The 8,179-nt window shown below is 37.5% G+C and overlaps 1 protein-coding gene and 1 pseudogene across 1 annotated transcript in view; one reads left to right on the top strand and one right to left on the bottom strand.

Annotated features, from left to right (window-relative positions):
- The window catches only part of PLCL1 (phospholipase C like 1 (inactive)), a 331,059-nt gene that overhangs the window by 121,301 nt on the left and 201,579 nt on the right, over positions 1-8,179 (top strand). The window lies entirely within an intron of this gene.
- Positions 6,767-7,146, bottom strand: LOC115287569 (annotated as a pseudogene).

Below are 8,179 nucleotides of genomic sequence, written 5' to 3'. Positions count from 1 at the left end.
TGTCATTCCCTCTCATTGCCATGTAGTACTCCATTGTATATATATATATATATATACCACATCTTCTTGATCCTTTCATCAGGTGATGGAAATTTAGGCTCTTTCCATGATTTGGCTATTGTTGACAGTGCTGCTATGAACATTGGGGTACATGTGCCCCTACACATCAGCACTTCTGTATCCCTTGGGTAAATCCCTAGCAGTGCTATTGCTGGGTCATAAGGGAGTTCTATGGATAGTTTTTTGAGGAACCTCCACACTGTTTTCCAGAGTGGCTGCACCAGTTTACATTCCCAACAGTGTAGGAGGTCAATCCTCCATTTTAAAGAGATGCCTTGAAAAATATCAGTCAAGGAGAATCTTCAATTACTACATTGCTTCAAGAAAGCATACAATTTTTGTTGTTAGAAACACTACTCCAAGAGATGTGTTCTTTACAAAATGGAACACATGCAAATGATGTGACTGAACTAACCCTCAGATGTTTTGCTGTTGAGGTGTTTAATGCCATATCTTGAGAAAAATATGTTTGAATTCTTTTACATATGACTGTGAAAATTAAGGGGTTAAAAATAAAAAATAAAATGAAATAACTGAGCCTTTTTATTTTTCTTCCTAATAGTTTATTGTGTAAAGAAAACTTATTTTCCCACGATACCTTATTCTTTGATATATTTCATTTCCTTGTATGCTTAGGAAAAGTGATGTATGTTCACAGATCTGTATTTTATTGATTTGTATCAAACAGCTGCTTGTATCAGTGGCCAGGCCTGCTGAGTTACAAAGTACAAACATAGAAATTTATGAATGCTAATCCAGTAGGTAGGTCATTTCCCTCCATAATTTTTAGAGAATCATTTTGCACTACCAGGATACATCTTGAGGGCAGTGTTTGCAGTTTTATTATTTGCATTTGTAACTTACAGAACTTCTTACATAAGGAGAAGGATGCGCAGAGTTCTTCAAAGTTTGTCAAAGGTTTCTTTTCTATCTGGAAAAGGTTTATTTGGTTTACTGTATCTTCTATTATCTCCTTATCTCCAATAATATGGTCTATCCAGTTATGAAGAAAGTTACTTGATGACATTCATGCTTTACTCTGTATCAAAGCTCTGAGAGAGAAGAGGCTATGGACATCAGGGTTATGGGGGTCAGGTTGGCTGGAGATTGGCAGGGAAAGTAAGCGAGGGGTTTGGGCCAAGTTACAAGTGACATTTTGTACTTGCTCTCTAAAATTTCACATGGATAAATTTGGCTGGAATGGAAATAAGGGCCTCCTTGACAGATAAATCAAAGAGTGAGGTCTCTCAGAAGGGAAGATAGAGACTAGGCAGACAGTGTCTATTGCCAGCAACCATGCCCAGACTCTCTAGTCCCTATAAAAGTGTTTCGATCAGGCCTGTGTTAAGTCGTTTTCATTATATACCCACTGTTGCCTCACTCACTGCAAAGCAGCAGTCTGGAATAGTTGCTATAATTTGTACTGCTCAGAGGATAAAAAGTTAACCTGGACTAGAATTACAGGGGGCTCTGCTGTTGCTGTTGGCAGCAACTTATAAGGCTGATCCTTAATTACATTGCTAATTTCTCCACCCAAATTCCACCCATTCTTTTCCCTGTCATGGCAGAAGCTACCAGTACCTTCTCACAAATGGTCCTGGTGAGGTTTCTGTCTTCCTATTCAGAGATGGTCTTATTCAGTATGATTTCAGGGGCATTAGAATGGTCTCTTTGCCCTCCTCCAACTAACCTACCAACAAAACTGACCGATCTTTCTACCATGGAACAGAGCCCTTTATTTGCAGGTTTAAAACCACCATGAAGTATAAACAACTATAGTAAAAGTCTTTCTTGAATGTTTCTGTTACTACCAGGTCGGTTGAGTAAGACAGGGGAAACAGAGAAGTTAAAGGTGGTTAGCGAAGTTACTGAAATAGGAGGACAATGGGCACTTTACATGTATATTCCCGATTTTGTTTAGGGATAGACTATTAAATATCTTTCATGGATCAGAACTATGCTGTTTTAGAATGAATTCTCTTGAATGGTGAATGAGTAAGACACATGTGACTAAAGAATCCAAAAAAAATTCCAAGTTCTTTGTTTTAGGTTTGGGAGCCTCCCTGTACTTTCTTTCTTGTGGCCATCACTACTCATATTGATTGCAGGGCCATTTCTCAGTTCCTTATTTCACAGACTCACAGTCTGATGAGATGTGACTAGTTTCTGTGCTCTGGTCCTAAGGAAGAGAGTCGTACTGAGAACTTAAGTACTTTCTTTAGCTTGTGACCATTTAGGAATTGCTATGCTGAGACATCTCTACCACTCTGGACACAGTTATACTCCATTTCTAGATACTTTTACTTTCTTGATAACTCACTATTGTATGTATATGTGTGTGCAGAAAGGTGTTTTAAATATAGTTTAATTCAAGAGCTATTCTGTAGTCACTTAGTATGGGCAAGACACTGTTCAAGACATTGCAGGGATTTGGAGTGAGGCATAGACTTTGGCCTTGAGTTAATATATTTGCCTTTTAATTTTTTTTGAGAGAGAGAGTAGGAGAGAGAGCACGCACATGAGCAAGCAGGGGAAGAACAGAGGAAGAGAGAGAGACAGAGAGAATCCATGCTGACAGCACGGCTTAAAGGCTGTTATGGGGCTCAATCCCATGAACTACAAGATCATGACCTGAGTGAAAACCAAGAGTGGGTCGCTTAAATGACTGAGCCACTCAGGCATCCCTTGAGTAGATATTAAAGTGATATGAGGAGGTGGGGTTAGGAATGGTGAAGAAATAGAAGACAGCATTTTAAGCACTTTGCTGTGAGTGTTAAAAAGAAAGGAAGATCCCTTCTGTTAGGCAAGGTATCCTGATTTGCTCAGGTCTGCTGGTTTTGTTTTGTTTTCTCTTTCTGCTACTTTGGTGAGGGTTAATATCAATCTATAAAAAGTTAAAAATTAATAAAGGAAATATTTTAAGGCACCTGATCCTAGAAACAAAGCATGCAGGAGTGGAACAGTCAGTGGCTCTTTAAAGGGCTTGGCCTTGACTTAGAAGAAACATAAAAAAAAAATTCAGTGAATGGGGTTGACATCATTTCTTAGCTGATACTTAATTATTCAGCAGTTCATTGTCTAGTGGGAGAATTATCTAAGTTGACTCTTTTTCTCTTCCTTTTATTTTTGCCTCTCATCTGGTGTTAGAGTCCTTTTTATGTATTAATTCCTCCATAGCTGGTAGGAAGAAAAATAAAAAGATCAACTGCAAATCTTTAGACAGATTAGTTAGGAAAAGGCTCTAATGCTTGGACAAAATGAGGATAATTGGTGAATTGTCTACTTGTTCTGGTTCGTTATCATCAAGGATAATGATTGATGGAAACCAAAGGAACTGGGTGTGCTGAATGACTTAAAATCAACGTGTCGGAGGAAGGTTCTTGATGTTCATAGTTTTTCCTTATTTTAAAATTTTTATTAATTTTTAAAAATTAACATCCAAGTTAGTTACCATATAGTACAGCAATGAATCAAGAGTAGATTCCTTAATGTCATTTACCCATTAGCCCATCCCCCCCGACAACCCCTGCAGTAACCCTCTGTTTGTTCTTTATATTAAGAGTCTCTTATGTTTTATCCCCTCCCTGTTTTTATATTATTTTTGCTTCCCTTCCCTTTTGTTCATCTGTTTTGTACCTTAAAGTCCTCATATGAGTGAAGTCATATGATATTTGACTTTCTCTGACTAATTTCGCTTAGCAGTGGTATATATATATATATACCACTTTTTTTTATCCATTCATCCATTGATGGACATTTGGGCTCTTTCCATACTTTGGCTATTGTTGATAGTGCTGCTATTGACATCGGGGTGCATGTGTCCCTTTGAAGCAGCATATCTGTATCCTTTGGATAAATACCTAGTAGTACAATTGCTGAATCATAGGGTAGTTCTATTTTTAACTTTTTGAAGAACCTCCATACTGTTTTCCAGAGTGGCTTGACCAGTTTGCATTCTCACCAGCAGTGCAAAAGAGATCCTCTTTCTCCGCACCCTCGCCAGCATCTATTGTTGCCTGAGTTGTTAATGTTAGCCATCCTGACAAGTGTGAGGTGGTATCTCATTGTGGTTTTGATTTGTATTTCCCCGATGATGAGAGTGTTGAGCATCGTTTCATGTTGACCATCTGGATGTCTTCTTTGGAGAAGTGTCTGTTCATGTCTTTTGCCCATTTTTTCACTGGATTATTTGTTTTTTGGGTGTTGAGTTTGATAAGTTCATTATAGACTTTGGATACTAACCCTTTATCTGATATGTTGTTTGCAAATATCTTCTCCCATTTCATCAGTTGCCTTTTGGTTTAGGTGATTGTTTCCTTTGCTGTGCAGAAGCTTTTTATTTTGACGATGTCCCCATAGTTCATTTTTGCTTTTGTTTCCATTGCCTCTGGAGATATGTTGGGTGAGAAGTTGCTGCGGCCAATTATTTTATTTTTTTGAAAAACATTTATTCATTTTTGAAAGACAGAGTGTGAGTGGGGTGGGGCAGAGAAAGAGGGAGACACAGAATCCAAAGCAGGCTCCAAGATCTGAGATGTCAGCACGGAGCCCAACATTGGGCCCGAACTCAAGAACCACGAAATATGACCTGAGCTGAAATCAGACGTATAACTGACTAAGCCACCCAGGCACTCCAGTTTTTATTTTATACATTGTTCCAATAGCCTGCATTATATAATGGTTATGTAAAGTCTTTATGCTTTTTTTTTTAAGTACAGTATTTAAATTTCAGAGCGGAAAATAAACTTCCTGGAAGAGTAAGCTGGGTTCAAATGGTTTTAGCTGCAAGGATACATTCTGTGATATGCTTACAGAAATCTGCAAGATAAATATGAGGGTATTTTGGCTCTAATGCACCTTAGCCGATTAGAGTTTATGGCAGTTGTCATTCAATATTAGCAGCCTATAGTTAAAAGATGAATACTTTAAAATGAATGCATTTATGGTTCCTTCTCTTATATCAGGATAAGTGGTTTGGCTTGTCAACAAGTGGTTTTTTTGTTAGGGTCCCTTCTAGGATAAATGGATGGGAAGAGGTCTTCCAAGGGATTTCTTTCTTCAGCTCTTTTAAAAGTAGTGTTAGCTAGGGATAATAGGATAAAATGCCTAGTGGATCTCTGAACCCACTTTCACTGAGTTCATAGACATTTATAAATGTACACCTGGGGGGTATTCTTTAGAGCCAAGAAGATTTCTGATCATGCTTTTGACTTTGTGAAGGCAGCACATCCACAATGCTTCAACGCCTTTCCCATAACCACAGCAATCAAATTAGAAATTTCTTTCTTATATTCAAAAGCACTATTAAAATGATTGATACAATTTGAACGATTACTTTCATATGAGAGAGACATAAGTTAAAATTCTGACTTCTAGGGGCACCTAGATGACTCAGTTCATTATGGGTTCAATTCTTGACTTTGGCTCAGGTCAGGATTTCATGGCTAGTGTTTGAGCCCCACATCAGGCTCTGCTCTAATAGTGTGGCACTTGCTTGGGATTCTCTCTCCCTCCCTCTCTTCTCCTCCACCACTTGTGCTCTATCTCAAAATAAATAAACTTAAAAAATTTTGACTTCTGGATAAAATTTTAGAAACGCTTTCTTTCCTTTGCCTGAACTCCTTTACTAGCTCCTTTTATAGATTGTGATTACCTAGTACCCCATGATGTTCTTTGCCATATTGGCATCTAAATGTTGCAGAGATTGTTTAGATAAAGACATTTTAGAAACAAACTTTAGACAGAATTTTGAAAACATGCATAAACTATACACAATTACAATGAAAGATTAAATAGAAATCAATCAAATATTTGATATAAAAATTAAAGAATTTATTAAAGTCAATTAGCCCCAGAAAGAAAAGGCTATAAAATAAAACCAATGGAAAGATCAAAAGAATTATGATTTTTCCTTGTGGAGAAAGGATTGACCTGGTACCTCATACTGTTCCCTAAAGATTTAGGATGGTATTTGGATGGCTGTGTCTGTTTTGTGTTTTGTACTTGGGATGGGTTGGGCAAAGATCCCAAAGCTAATGATGAATAGAAAAGTTACTTTCAAATCACCTTTGGAAAAAACTTGTTTGAATTTCAGACTTATCCCTTCAACTTTGATGTGACAGCTCCATGTATGTGTCTCACAGATAACTCAAATTTTATATGTTTAAATTCTTGATCTTCCCCTAGAGATATGCTTCTCTTCTAGTCTTCATGAGTAATAATGCCTTTATCTTCTTATAACCTTGGGAGCCATCTTTGATGACTCCCTCTACATTTGGTGCATCATTAATTCACTTTGCACTTCCAAAGTGTACTTTTTCTACAAAGTTTTTTATTTAAATTTCAGTTAGTTAACCTACAGTGCAATATTAGTTTCGGAGGTACAATATAGTGATTAACACTTCCATACAACATCCGGTGCTCATCATAACATGTGCACTCCTTAATTTCCATCACCTGTGTAACTCATCTCCCCAGAATATACCTATCTATACGCCACCAACTTTCCAGCTCTGCCTCCTTTGTCACTGCTAGTCCAAGCCACCAACTGTGGAGCCTGGGCTTCTGCAGTAACTTCCTAACTGATTTGATAACTTGTATGTTTTTTGTTTGTTTATTTGTTTTGATTTAATGAGGTTTTTATTTTTTGTTTGTTTTAATTTAATGAGGTTTTTATTTTTAAAAATGTATAGGTGGTGGGATCGGTTCATGCATCTTCACCAGTAGCTGGGACATCTCTACCGTTGGTGTTTTTGGTGTAAATTACTTGAGCTCTGTGCTTTAATACCAGTTTAGTAAGTCCTTTACTAAGGAGCTTCTGAAGGGTTGCCCTGGTCAGAGAATCTTGACTCTTTAGTCTCTGAGAGACAATAGCTGGGGTTATAAACTTATAGTTAGGAACTTCCTTACAGAATTTGTCATATGTCACTTTGTTAAACAAGACCAGATTATTAAGCTTGTCCTGAACTTTGACTTTGGACCACGTCTTCCTTTTTTGGCCTTGCCCTCAGATTTTTTAACTGGGTCTTTGTCTTTTTTGTCTGGCTTTCTGGTATCTTTATTCTTCTTGCCGTCCTTGGGTGGCATTGTGAAGGTCGGAGAGCAGCGGCCACCCCTTCAGCCTCACTGAGATGTCAGACACAAAAAAGTTAACTTCCATGTTTTTTTTCTTCAAACTTTTCTTCACACATGGTTAAAATAGTATAAGCCATGTCACTGTAATGTGGTATCCCCAAAATAGAGTGTTTCAGCCAAGGTAGACATTTAATTCTCTCTCAAGTTAATATTTGATCTGGGTGGGAGTTTTCAGTTAATGGGCTATTCTACTATTGTCAAAATATCGTTTCTATTTTGGGCCACAGACTCCACTTGTTACCATCTTCTACCAGCAGATTGGAGGAAAAGGGGCAGGGGAGCACATACCTTGTCCTTTTAAGGAGACTGCCTGGAAGCTAGGAAAGTTTGTAAAACTTCCTAAAGGTCACAGAACTATTTGATGGCAGATGTATAGCAGCTGCATTCTAAATTAACATTGAACCTGTTAAAATTCATATTTTGGAATAATTATGTAAAGTTTTTAATTATATAGAGTATGACAGCATAAAGAGTGAAAAGATAAGTAAAAATAAGAATATTTGAAATCTGCATCTGTGGATGATAGGAAACAAATAAGGAAAAAATATTCACTTCCACTGATGGTGTTAGAAACAGGTGAGAAAGAGAGTTTCTTTTGTGGGAGTTCTTAACTACATGGAACAAAGCCCTCAATAAAATGAAAAGCTTATTTTTCTATTCCATATCTTGGTTATATTCACTAAATAGCTCTAGTAGGAAGGTTTTACAAAGTATAAGCAGCTGCCTCTCAAGCTAACATCAAGTAGAGAACAGGTGAAGTCAGACTTCAGGATACCTAAAGCCACGGCACTAGCCCTGGACGCTGATCCCTGGCTATATCCACGCCTGTGAAATCAGAATTCTGAGGATGGGCCCTGCATTAGTTTGCTAGGATTGCCATAACAAAGCATTACTGTGTAAGTAGCTCTTGATTATTTGTTTATTTTCTACAACTTATTTTTCATGATTCTGAAGGCTAAAAGTCAGAGATCAAGGTGTCTGAGGG

Source organism: Suricata suricatta, chromosome 3 (assembly GCF_006229205.1).
Source record: "Suricata suricatta isolate VVHF042 chromosome 3, meerkat_22Aug2017_6uvM2_HiC, whole genome shotgun sequence".
NCBI classification, from domain to species: domain Eukaryota; kingdom Metazoa; phylum Chordata; class Mammalia; order Carnivora; family Herpestidae; genus Suricata; species Suricata suricatta.
This window is presented reverse-complemented; position numbering and strand designations above follow the sequence as displayed.